General features: G+C 31.6%; 1 long non-coding RNA gene and 1 pseudogene across 1 annotated transcript; one reads left to right on the top strand and one right to left on the bottom strand.

Annotated features, from left to right (window-relative positions):
- LOC148240168 (alkaline/neutral invertase E, chloroplastic-like) overlaps positions 1–14,634 on the bottom strand; it is a 61,681-nt pseudogene that overhangs the window by 2,385 nt on the left and 44,662 nt on the right.
- Positions 3,652–14,330, top strand: LOC110806637 (uncharacterized). Its single transcript, XR_015816118.1, has 3 exons — positions 3,652–3,861; positions 3,944–3,992; positions 14,074–14,330. It is a non-coding gene; the product is annotated as an uncharacterized LOC110806637 (long non-coding RNA).

Raw genomic sequence — 14,634 nt, forward strand, 5'->3', positions numbered from 1 at the left:
AGGACGAGGATGGGGGCTAGGACTTAACTAAACTTGTTCCTGAACAACAAAAGTTGTATGACCTCTGTTCGGTGAGAAGATTCTTGATGAAAGTAGTTGTGAAGTTTGAACTGATGAAGAATACATTGGCAGACTTTTGGAGGCTGATAAGGGGAGTAAATATTGTGGATCTTAGTTCTAACTGTTACTTATATAGATTTTTCTGCAAAGTAGATATCCAAAAAGTGCTCAACAGAGGGCCGTGGACTTTTAACAACCATTTGTTGGTTGAGCACTACCTTAGGGAAGGAGAATATCTAATGAAAGTAGCTATTGACACGAGCCTCTTCTAGGTACAGATTCTCTCACTCCCATCAGATTGTGTATCAAAAACAATGGCTAGGTAGTTTGGGAAATTGTTAGGGAGCTTTGTTGACTATGACACACATTCATATTCTATGGTTGGGATGGGGGTTATCTGGGGTTTAGGCGGCCATTGATGTTCGGAAGCCTCAGTTCAGAAGAATGAGGCTCCACTTAAGAAATGGGGAATCAACATTTGCAATCTTCAAATATGAATGCCTACCTTTATTCTATTGTGCGGTTGGTTAGGGCACTTAGAATCCTTCTGCAAACTCCACATCCATTCAAGTGTGGCACCGCTGCAGCAGGAGTGGGATGAATCCCTCCACGCAAATCCCTTACAGAAACCCGCTCCAATGAGCAAATGGTTATGAGATGAATAGGGGAAAAAATTGATGGAATCATGGGCGAATATCCCGGCAAGTATCTCGGGGATAGGGGGAAGGAAAGAAGAGATGAGTATCTCGGCCGAAGCAGGATAGAAGGAAGATTCTTTAAATTTTTATTAAAAAATTAATGCTTTCCTCTTTCCTCTTTCGTTAGAGTTTTTATGTGAAAAAAAATTTATCCTTCATGAACAATATCATAATTACTATTGAAATAATTAATAATAAATATTTTAGTATAGAATCCAAGTCTATTTATTCTTCTTTAATATTTATGTTAATAAATAATTTCAGAAAAATGCTAATTCGGATTTTTTCGCTTATTATAATTGTTCTAATTAAAAGAATCTAGTCGTTACAGAATATTATTTTCGTTGGATATGTCATGACTCTTTACAACAAAATCCAATTTAATTACTATATCTCTACCAACACAGTCATAAGTTAAATCTTTTGATTCTATTGAATCAAATATTATAAATAAATCATCATTAATCCATATAATTACATTTAAAAAGTGATAAATTTTATATTTTAATAAGATTTAGACTTGTTGTCTTCAAGAAAAATGTAAGAATTTTAACTATTCAAACACCATATTTATGATAATTTACAAAAATTCATAAAAACTTCATTGTAGTGTGTGCTTAATTGTGATAAATGAACAATTGTCACAAACTTTAATGGGGCATTTTTTGTGCTTGAAATGCAAGTTCCCATGTTAATGGATGTTAGTGGCTATTTTCTCTTTTTCAATGATATCATCCTATGTTTACCTTATAAATAGTTAGCTCATTTACTCTTTCCTATCTTATTGCTACATTTCTCTATTGCTCTCCTTTTTATCTCTTTTCTTTCACTTTCACTTTTTCTAAAATTTTGTTGAAAGATTTCTAACTTCTACTTTTCTAGTTGTGCAAATTAATAAAATCTATGATCTACAGCTAAACTTATTGTATCATACAATTAACATGTCAAAAAGCTCTTTTTTATACTTGCCTGATCTGATTGACCTAGTGCACACCTCAATCCTTATAATGTATCCTCAAACTTCAATTCCTATTTGTATAGAAAGTAAGTGTCTAAGGTAAATTCTTCTATCTTTTCTCACCAAAATATTTTTACATGAAACTATTAAATATCAATGATTCATCTCAACCAACAGCAATAAAATTTATAATTTTTTGAAATAATACCCTTTAGTTTATAGCTATCTCTACAAAATAAGTTTGAGTTTCAAATTAAAAAATTAAAAATTAGATCGAGATTTTGACCTATGGTAGTTCCCTTAACTAAGGGAACCTAATAATCATGAAATATTTCTTTCACCTAAAAACATAATAGGCACGTTGAGATTTAACTCAATTTAATCACGGCAACACCACAAATATAAAAAACGTTAGAGTTTAAATTTGTTTTCCATGAAAAGGAATACTTATTACAACCTGTAGAGATTTTATTGGTTTTGATTTTTATGAAGCTTTTATCCACCCTATCCGCCCAACAAAAGAAAACATAATTACTTTATAATATTGTTATTGAAAGAGATGGAAATAGATAAAATACTAATAGTTAAAAATTAAATATTGAAGTTAACTTTTATAAATTAAATAAAGGATAATAATTGCTTTAGTTAAGTTACAGTAATTAAAGAAAAATATAAATTTTATTTTATTCTTAATTTATTTAAAATCAAATTGAATTAGTTAAAAAAATTGTATTTGTTACAATAGCAAAGTATTCGAGAGTATTATTCTCAATTTACTACAACTATTCAAATTAAAAGATTAAGTAATTAAAAAAAATAAGTAAGAATTGAATTAAATAAGTTGTAAGAAGCTAGAGTACCTTAATTTAAAGAAGTGCATTTGCACTTGCAAGGGGTGGTTCTTGCTTCCAACTACATCACCATACATACCCCATTTAGTGAGTAATAATAATAATAATAATAATAATAATAATAAAGATTTTAAAATCAAAATCTACAATGTTTAATATTTTAAAAAAATTACTTTACTTTTTATTAAAATATAAACCTTACATCTTCACTAAAACTTAAACTCATAAATATTAAATAAAATACAAAAATTTTAACTACTACCATATTGCTATAATTAATTATAATTGTTAATACCTATAATTATGAGCCGGCAAAGAAGATTTTCAATTAAATAAAACTCATACTTTATGATTCAACAAATTTAAAATTCAGTTAAAATTTTTATGAAATCCATAAGAGAAAAGGATATATATGAAATTTTTTTTTTCAAAATATGTAAAATAAAATATTACCTCAAGAAGGATGTTTATTTTTTCCTTCATCAATGTGAATCATTTTTTATTGCATCCAATGCCGCTACACACCTTTTTAAAAAAAAAAATTGAAAAAAGTTAGAAAAAAACACAATAAAGAGATTTGCTAATTGATTTATGACGTCAATTATGTATGAAAGCTTACCCTTCTTTACTCTTTTCATCATATGCTTTTATGAATTCCTCACATTCGACAAGCACCAAGGCTGTAATTAAAATTAGCTAATTATTTTTTTTTAAAAAAATTGTGTAAATGTAATGACCCAGCTTGTGTAAGTTAGAATTTGAATGCAAAATCATGCTGTAGAGAGTTTATTTAAGCATTAGAGGAATTTTCAGAAGTAGAAAAAAAAAAGGATTCTAAAAATATAAAAATACAAAATATAATCTAAAAATAATATTAAGAATAAATAATAAAATTGGGAAAATGACCAAAATTGAAAACAAATTTGTGAGTTTATTCTACGCCATAATTAAATAGAAGCCCAAATGATTAAAATTACAAGATTTGGGGTCATTCCAAAATTTTCAAAAAAATCACCCTATCTGCTTCAAAATGACACGGTTTTGATTTTTTTTTAAGAAAATCAACGGTCTAGATCTCATCTCGCAATAGACGGTCATAATTTGATCTTATTTACTATATAAAAGTTTCTGTTCACAACAAAATAATAATAAGAAACCCTAGGAGCAAATGAGCAGTAGCAGAAAGGAGGAGTAGAGGGGAGATACATGAAAGTGAAAGGGAAGAGAGAAGATTTTTTGGTGTCTTATTCGTTGAAAGGCTAAGGTAGGTCGCGGTGAGGCTAGCCTTCAGCTGGTAAGCCGTAGTTGCACACTTTCCTCTCATTCAATATCTTCTTCTTTTGTAAATAAAGACAAATCAGTGATGGGTTTTGTAGGTTGGGTAAAGAAGAGTAGTTGAAACTCCTATGAATCACCTCGCCAAGGGTAAGAGTAATTTATACTCTAAATGCCTACATTTAAGCTAATATATTTGATTTAGATAATTATTTATTATAGGATCATAAATAATAAGGATTGATTATTTTGGATACTATTTAAGGAATATGTGATGACTGAGCGAAACTTGAATTGGTTGTGTTATGTGATGAAGATGGCAGCTGGAATTAAATGTGAAATGCAATTAAGGTTTTCAAAGGTTGAAGAAGATGAAAGGGGCTCCAAGTAGGTTGGGTTGATTGTACCTGTGAGGCATAGGCTCGGTTTACCCTAACGGGTCCGAGCCCATAAGGATTTGTAGGAAAGGCTTAGTAATTAATTTGGAAGAGCAAAATGAAATTGAAATGAAAGGGTAAAATATATATAAATATATAACAAATATGTAACCTATAGAGAAAGTCAAGTATATGAAGTTCATAAGTAAAGTGGGCCTAGTGAGGGGTCCAAACTTTTAGTGGATTGAATCTAATGAAAGGAAAAATAAATAAACATGTAAAGAGGGAAAAGAAAGCCCAGCTCGAATGGGTTGAGCCCGTAGGAAGAATAAAGGAATTCCAGTGGTGAATTGGGACAAACCTGAAGAAATTAAGCAAAAAAAGAAGAAAATTAAATCTAGTGGGTCTAGCCTATAGGAAGGGGATAAGAGTAATTAAAATTACTGTGAGCCCAGCCCTTAGGAATGGGTTAAGACAGAAGGATAAAATTTAGTTTGAGGGGTTACATTAATTCAAAACAAACAGAGATAGGAAAGAATTAGTAATATTGAGAAATTAACAAATGAGTTGTTTCATTGGGCTTCTAGCCCATAAGCAAATAAAGTAAAGTTGAATGAAATATTATATGGGCTCCAAGTTTACAACCCAACAAGCAGGGTCAACTACATTTCAGGCAATGAATATAATGCCTTAAATAAATATTAGATAGGTGATTTGGTTTAATAATTAATGGAGTGAATAAGCTATTTACAAAATTATAGGGAAGTCGCGATTAATCAAATTTTTATAATAATGTGTACAATGAGAAAAACATAGAAATTGTTGGGTGACTATGAATTAGTGGGAAGTTGAATAATTTATTATGTGAATAATTTAGAGTTTAATTGTTGTGATCCATCTTTTAATATTCTAGATAAATTAAGATATTTTAAAAGTTGATGAGTTCTAGAACTTGGGAGTAATTTACGCTTGAATAAGTATGAAATTAAGACTCCCCACAAGAATAGAATGAGGATGAATTAAGTAGAAATGTCAAGGTATTATATGATATAAAATATCATAGAGAATACCTAGGATTAACAGTAAAGATTTTTTGTATCATTGAAAAGTGAATATATATGCAGTTCAGGATCAGTATGGAATAATTATGAACTCTATCTCATTGACCATTTATTGACTATAACTATGACTGTGTCCTTAGGTGACGATGTGAATCGTAAATATGACTGTAACTATGATTGTGTCCTTATAAGACGATGTAAATTATAACTATGACGGTAACTATGGCTAACTCCTTAGGGACGATATTAATAGTAACTATGACTATAACTATGATGGTGTCCTTGGGGGATGATTTGAATCATAACTATGGTTGTAACTATGATTTGTGGGAGCTATGATTTTGTCCATGTTGATAGTGTGAAGGGGACGATGTGAATCATAACTATGGCTGTAACTATGACTTATAGGAGCTATGATTTTGTCCATGTTGATAGTGTGAATTATCATCTCCTTCCATGATTGTGACTGAATGATATTATGTGATACGATAATGAGTCTATGTGCATATGTGATTGGTTGTGTTGGTGAATGATGAGAATATGTTGTTATGTGAATATGTATATTAGATAGGGTATTCTACACATTTAAGGAAGGATATCATATGTGTGTGAATATACGTTAAAGAAAAGATATTAGATGTGTGATATGTGTTTAAAAAATTTTATTCTACGTGTGGATAAGAATTTAAAAAATGGTATTCTATGTGTAAGCATGTGTAATTAATATGAACACGATATCGCGTTTATGAAATTATGAATAAACCAAAAGTAACTTATGAGAATGTAGTTATGTAAATTATGGACATCCTTTAAATGAAATGAGGTATATAAAAATGAAAACATGTGAATAGTAAGATCGATATAGTTGTAGTAGGGTGTGGATATCAGATGGTGATGAAGGGCCTGATAAGCTTGAGGTAAAGGTAATGGTTCGAATCAGTATATTATCTATGATCTTCGGATTGAAGTTTTAAATTATTCTTATTGAGCAAGTGGTGGCTTACTCTTTTTTATCAATTTCATAGCAGAAAGACCAAGACCAAGTTCATGGTCAAGGAAGACTTAGAAGAATCCTTTTATGAAAATGGGAAATTATTTGTAAAGTAGATCTAAAAATTTACTTTAGAAACGTCATTAAATATTTTATGAACCTCATGAACTGTAACTTTGAGCAAGAGATGTACAGGTCAGTTTTAGATTTTAGCATATTGATGCACTATTTATTAAGTTTTATACGTGTTGTAGCATTCATTTCTTAGATGAGAAATCAGGTTGTTACAGTTGGTATCAGAAAACATCCCTTTGTATCATGAGGTCTAGGACTCCTATAAGGTTTAAGACTAAAAGAAAATAGGTAATATGTGTCTTTGGAGATGTTTTAGAACTTCCTTCGAAACATCTGGGAATGTGAGAAAGGAAAATCATAATTTCAAAAGTTCGAAGAGATGGGAGTTGCATGGGTTTGAAGTATGATAAGGCTAGGAAATGAAACGTTAGGGCCTCACTCTAAAGCCAACTAGGGATGGTGAATAAGCAACAACCATAATCAACCACAGAATATGAAACCATAGGAAGCTTAAATGTAACGAAGAAAATTACACAATAGGAGAAAATGAATAAAGAAAATTTTGGGAAGAGAACTAATTTCCCTTAAGTTGGGAAAAGAATCTTAAAGGGGAGAAGATCCCCAAAGTTAAAAAGAAAAGTTTCCCCAAGTTGAAGAAATTCCCCCAACAAAAAAAATATCTCCTAAGTAGTTATGCCTTGGAAGGAACTCCTCTAGGTCACGAGAGACATAAAAAAGGAAAAAAAAAGGGGAAAGAGAATGTTAGGTGACCAAATAAATATTAAGACCTTGATGGTCTTTGGAAATTCTTCATGAATATTCTCTGGGAAGAATGGATACGCTACATGTTCAAACTCTTTCCAAGTTTCCACATAGGGATTACAAAATTGATTCAAGATTCTTAGTCATTAAACAATCATATGCTTAACGGATAAAAGCATTTTGGGAGATTGAGTAAATCATGAGCTTGGTGAGTATGAAAACTCCTACTAAATGAAATAAAATACAGTTAATTAGGATTTCTCTAAGTTTGCTACAGACTTGAAAGAAAATACAATCCTTTAAACCAATAAATCATATATAAAAATATTTAAAAAATTGAATAAGCATTAGAGACTTAAATATGTTTTTGAGGTTCAAATATATATTTATAGAATAGTAATAATAAATATTCTACTTATATAAATTCTTGTCAAGGGGCCACACGAGAGTTGTATTGAGGTCAGAAACCATTGGACCTTAAATCCTCATGTGCTTGATAGATTAAAAGACTTTTGTCTTGGATGAGACAAAATACACTTAACTGGAACTCTTCTTCCTGACACTTTTTATTCATTCCAAAGTAAATTTCCAAGGAAAAATAGAATACCATAAGGACATGTTATGACAACACACTATTAATAATATGATAATAAATCAAAACATGTTTTCTTTACCCTTAACAGGGATGTAAAAGATGATACAATGTGTCAACATATTAATTCAAACCTCTAGGGTAGATATTATCTGAGTGACGCAGTGGAAGCATAGTGTGGAGCCATAACAAACCATACATATGAAAGATTTCTCTCAAGACCAACAAAGAGAAATTGTTAATAGGATGAACATGAAACTCACGCCCTAAGACTATACTCTTGGATGATCACACGAAAATCATGGAAGTCAAACCTAGTCTTAGAAGAACTTAAAGACTAAATTCACTCACTACTAGCAAGACTCTTAGATAATCCTTCCACCTAAGGAACTCCTAATGATTGTCGATAATAAATATGGATTTAATAACACACTATGTATTGTGTAGTGGACCTTTTTTTTTAAAAAAAAGGGGGTCAATTAAGTATTGAGGTATTTTTTATATGATTTAAATTTTCATGACTTTAGAGAGACAATATAATTCAGTAATGAATAATTTACTAGAATATCGACTCACCACAACAAAAAAAAAGTCTTAAATATCCTAACATCATATCGAATCTATGAATAATATTTAGAAGTCAGAAAATCACCACACCTATTAAATCTTAATGCTTACCTATTCTTAAGAGTTTTGAGCAGAAAATGAAATGCTAAGGTTAAACCCTCATCTCTATAAATCTTCACATTTAAGTACGACCAAGTACATAGAGAACATATGCCAGCTAATCACAAAATAATTTCAAAAAGTTAGAAAGTATTCAAAATAATTTGGACACATGAATTTTGGGATACCCTAAATTTATCATGACATCGAGGTTGCTTAGGTAATTGAGTAAATACATTTATGAAAAATAGAGGATATGAGATATATTATTAAGAGATTAGAAATATACTATAACATTGAGGTTACAAAAAAAATGAGATGAATTTAAGATATGATATATAGTTACTGAGAAATTCTTATGATAATTATTAAACTAGAAATGATGTTCCCAAGTCATGTCAAATAAAAATAACAATCGCATATAATATAATGGTATAACACTACGCTTTGATGCATTTTGAGGATAAAGATAGTCCCATATGATAACCAGAGATTTTATTAAAAGACATATATGGTATATTCTAAATAATCACATACTAATGTTCAAAAGTTGAAAAATAATAATTTAAATGAGGTTCATGAAATTCTAGAGGTTATAAACATGCTATGTTATTGAAGTTATTTAGATAATTAAAATTTATTCTTGTGCTGAAATTAGATGTGATATATATTGTTGAGAGATTATTATAACGATAAAACCATGTGGATGTAATGACAATTGCATATAATGTGGCTGGGAGATATTATGCTTTAATGAATTTTAAGGATCAATATAGTCCAAGATGGTAATCCTTTTGCCAGATCAAATGTTCTTGAAGAAACTATAGGGAGATACCAACAAACCCTAAGTATTAAAATATTTGGAATTAAGAAACGAATTCTTAACAATTATACGTTTCTTACCGAAATTAGAAAGGAACGGATTAATAACTAAAGAGATCTTATCAATGATAATATTGTAATGAAACGATTAGGTTAAAGAGGAAACTTGGAAATAAGCAAGGATATTTCTGAATCACCTAATTACTACAAATTTGAAGGACCAAATTTTTTATATGGGGAGAAGATTATAATGACTCGTCTCGCATAAGTTAAAATTTGAATGCAAGTTCATGCTCTAGAGAGTTTATTTAAGCATTAAGTGAATTTTCAAAAGTAAAAAAAAGGGATTCTAAAAATATAAAAATATAAAATGTAATCTAAAAATAATAATAATAATAAATAATGAAATTGGGAAAATGACCAAACTGAAAGCAAATTTGGGAGTTTATCTACTCTGTAATTGAATAAAAGCCCAAATGATTAAAATTATAGGATTTGGGGTCATTTTAAAATTTTTATAAATCAATCAATCTGCTTTAAAAAACTCTGTTTTAATTTTTGTTTTAAAAAAGAAAATCAACAGTCTAGATCTCATCGCACAACAGACAACCATGATTTGATCTTATTTACTATATAAAAGTTCTTGTTCACAAAAAAATAATAATAAGAAAACCTTGGAGCAAATGAGCAGTGGTGGAAAGGAGGAGTAGAGGGCCGATACGTGAAAGTGAAAGGGAAAAGAGAAAATTTTTTGACGTCTTGTTCGTTGAAAGGCTAAGATAGGTCGCGGTGAGCCTAGCCTTTAGCTAATAAGCCATAGTTGCACCCTTTCCTATCATTTAATATCTTCTTCTTTAAAAATAAAGATGAATCCGTGATGGGTTTTGCAGGTTGGGTAAAGAAGAATAGTTGAAATCGCTATGAATCACGTCATCAAGGGTAAGAGTAGTTTATACTCTAAATCCCTAGATTTAAGCTAATATATTTGATTTAGATAATTATTTGTTATAGGATCATAATAAGGATTGATTGTTGTGGATACTGTCGAAGGAATATGTGATGACTAAGCGAAACTTGAATTGGTTGTGTTATGTGATGAAGATGGCGACTGGAATTGAATGTGAAGTGTAATTAGGGTTTTTGACGATTGAAGAAGATGAAAAGGGGCCTCATGTGGGTCAGGTTGATTGTACTTGTGAGGCCTAGGCTTGGTTTACCCTAACGTGTCAAAGCCCAGAAGGATTTGTTTAACGGGCTTAGTAATTAATTTGGAAGAAGAAAATGAAATTAAAATGAAAGGGTAAAAATATATATAAATATATAATAAGTGTGTAACCTATAAAGGAAGTCGGGTATATGAAGTCCATAAGTAAAGTGGACCTAGTGAGGGGTCTAAAATTTTAGTGGATTGAATGTAATGAAAGGAAAAATAAATAAATAAATAAATAAAGAGGGAAAGGAAGGGCAAACTCGAATGGGTTGAGCTCGTAGGAAGAATAAAGGAATTCCAGTGATGAATTGAGCCAAACCTGAAGAAATTAAACAAATGAGGAAATTAAATCTAGTGGGTCTAGCCTATAGGAAGGGGATAAGAGTAATAAAAATTTAAGTGAGCCGAGCCCTTAGGAATGGGTTAAGATAGAAGATAAAATTTAGTTTGAGGGGTTACATTAATTCAAAATAAATAGAGATAGGAAAGAATTAGTAATATTGAGAACTTAACAAATGGGTTCTTTCATTGGGCTTCTAGCCCAAAAGCAAATAAAGTAAATTTGAATGAAATATTATATGGGCTCCTAGTTTACAGCCCAACAAGCAGGGTCAACAACGTTCCAAGCAGTGAATAGTAATGGGTTAGAAAACAATAATGATTATGATGGGCTTGAGATCTAGAATATGGGTTGAGGAAATTCATTACGACTTTGAAAAGATAAATTGTATAAAATAAAACATTATTAATGAATATAATGCATGAAATAAATAGTGGATATGCGATTTAGTTCAATAATTAATGGAGTGAATAAGCTATTTACGAAATTATAGAGAAGTCGCGATTGATCAAATTTTGATAGCAATGTGTACAATGAGAAAAACATAGAAATTGTTGGGAGACTATGAATTAGTGGGGAATTTGAATCATTTATGATGTGAATAATTTAGAGTTTAAATGTTGTGATCCATCTTTTGATATTCTATATAAATTAAGATATTTTAAAAGTTGATGAGTTCTAGAACTTGGGAGTAATTTACGCGTGAATAAGTATGAAATTAGTACTTGCCCCAAGAATAGAATAAGGATGAATTAAGTAGAAATGTCAAGGTATTATATGAAGCAAATTATGATAGAGAATACCTAAATTAGCAGTAAAGATTTTTCGTATCATTGAAAAGCGAAAATATGTACAGTTTAGGATTTTTATAGAATGATTATAAACTCTATCTCATGGATCGTTTATTGGCTGTAACTATGACTTTGTCCATGGGGGACGATGTGAATCGTAAATATGACTGTAACTATGACTTTGTCACTAGGGGGGACGATGTGAATCGTAATTATTACAATAACTAGGACTATGTCCCTAGGGGATGATGTGAATTGTAACTATGGCTGTAACTATGACTTGTAGGAGCTATGATTTTATCCATGTTGATGGTGTGAATTATTATATCATTCTATGAGTCTATGTGCATATGTGATTGGTTGTGTTGGTGAATGATGAGAATATGTTGCTATGTGGATATGTATATGAGCTAGGGTATTCTACACGTTTAGGGAAGGATATTATATGTGTGAATACGTGTTCAAGAAAAGGTATTATATGTGTGATATGTGTTTAAAGAATGGTATTCTATGTGTGGATAAGAATTTAAAGAAGGGTATTCTATATGTTAGCATGTGTAATTAATATGAATACGATATTGCGTTTATGAAATTGTGAATAAACCAAAAGTAACTTATGAGAATGTAGTTATGTAAATTATGGACACCCTTTGAATAAAATGAGATATATGACATAACACCCCGCCTATTACTGTGTTAAAATGATTTAGAAACTCTATTTATTTGGGCCTTTGGCCACTTTAAACTTAATTAATTTACGCTATTTAACATTTATTGTGATTTGTAATTTTGATTGATTTTTATTTATTTAATTAATTTTTATTTATATTTTATTTTATTTTAATTATTTTATTTTATTTTAAATTATTATGTTTTAGTTAAATTGAATTAAAATGAAAATTTAGAAAAAATGAACTGGAAAACTGTGAAACAAAAAAAAAATGCTCACGGGAAAAATCCGACGAGAGGGCCATTTGCGCGCGTGTACTGAGCATTGTGCACGTGCGACTGCACGCATAGTGGCTGCGGGACGTGCGCACAGCACGCACGTCCCTTCCGCACGCCCACACACACAGGACGTGCACACAAGGCATACCTCTCCTCCGCGCGCACGGGACTTGTGCACAACGCGCATGTTTTTTTCGCGTGCACGTGCCGTGGGGTTAGGACCTGCCCACGCATCCTATCGCTCATAGGCGAGCCATCTGCACGTCACCTCACACCCTGACATGTGCCGCACAATATGCGTGTGCCATTCGTGCAACAAGCTTGTGCGAATACGCCTTGTGCACCTGGGACCTACGTAAATGGCACCCAGCACGTCTAGGCCCTACATGCCTGGCAGTAGGTGTGTGCGCCTGCAGGCTAGCCTGTAGTGCACTAGCCAAAGCACTGCTTCATTGGGTAGTGCGCCACCGCTACCTTGGGCATTGCACCATGGCCGGCGGCGGAGGAGTCTGTCTTCCCTCATTTTTTGTGCTGAACATCTTATTCTCCTCTCTTTTTACCAGATTTTGCCACTTGGCGTGAATCCAACAATTCCAAAATTCTATAAATTACCCACCCCTTACCTTCCTCTCAACACTTCTATTTCTTCTATTTTTCAAAAGTTTAGAGATAGAGTAATTTAGTGAGAGAAGAAGTGAAAGAAAGGGGAACGATAAAGAAGAAATTATAGAGATTTCTGTAAGGAATCTAGTATTACTTTCGATGTCTTAAGGAGTATTTCTAGGTAAGAAAATCTAATATGATTGTTAATTTGCTTATTTTGTATGCCTCTGTGTTCATATGAGTCGAATTGTTCTTGTTTTCAAGCATGCTATGTGAATTGCAGACACTTGATAAATTTGCATATAATAAATATAATATGTAATTGGTAACAATAAAAGTAAAAAGAAAAGAAAAAGAGAAAAGTGGAATGAAGCTTATATGCTCCAAACTGTATCTGTATTGACATGCATATTGTATCAAGTGTCTTGTTAGGCTTTTTATCTCTAAGGGGTATCTATTCCCCTTGCCCTTCGGAGTATCTATTTTCCCTCACATATCTGGTTTGGAAAGACTTATGAGGACCACTCATAGTGGATGACGACATGCCCCCTGACGAGAGTGGTGTCACGCTATCTATAGGGGTCACCCGTGGCTAAGTAATATAATAACTATATATATCTATTGGTACGGCCATTGTCATAGATCGTACCATGGTTTGGCCAGCCGAAAATAGGCCTAAGAAAATTGTTGTATTTGTATATGATCTTATCATTCCACTTAGGTAGTTGAAAATCTATATTTGCCCTCAAAGATGGAAGTTGTAATGACTTCAAAAAGCATGACACGAAAATCTGGCATGATGCATGTTTGATTTTCTATGCTAACGTATCATTTTCTTAATAAATAAATGTTCTTTTTATAATGTGAGATTTGTAAACAAAGAAGTTAAACAGTAAGATAAAATAATTAACTTTTAAAATCTTACGATGTTAATTTAATATTGTTTTCCTTATTGAGCATATGAAACTCACTCTTTCTATACCCCCCTCCCAGATGAAGAAGAAAGTGAGGAACCGCTAACAAACTTACCCTTGGAAGTTTATGAGGATCCCATAGATCCACAAGTCTGAGTGCATGACTGTTTTCACATCTGATGAATCTAATAGCATAGTGAAAGAAGTGGCCCTTATATTTTATATTTTGTAGCCACTTTTGTCCTCAATTTATGTATGAATTTAAAACTCATATATATTTGTAAGGGATTTATTATGATTTGGTTTTGCTACATAAATTTTATCATGCACTCGTTATTCTGAATCTTTATCTAACACCCATTTTCCTTAACTAGCACTTGGGATGTCACGTATGAAAGTGAAAACGTGTGACTAGTAAGATCGATATAGTTGTAGTAGGGAGACGAAATTAAATTGTGATGAAGGGCCTGATAAGCTTGAGGTAAAGGTAATGGTTTGAATCAGTATATTATCTATGATCTTCGAATTGGAGTTTTAAATTATTCTTACTGAGCAAGTGGTGGCTCACTCATTTTTATTAATTCCAGAGTAGGAAGGCTAAGAGCAAGGTCATGGTCAAAGAAGATTTAGAAGAATCCTT

This window comes from Carica papaya, chromosome 9, assembly GCF_054855325.1.
Source record: "Carica papaya isolate Zhongbai chromosome 9, ASM5485532v1, whole genome shotgun sequence".
In the NCBI taxonomy this organism is placed as follows: Eukaryota; Viridiplantae; Streptophyta; class Magnoliopsida; order Brassicales; family Caricaceae; genus Carica; species Carica papaya.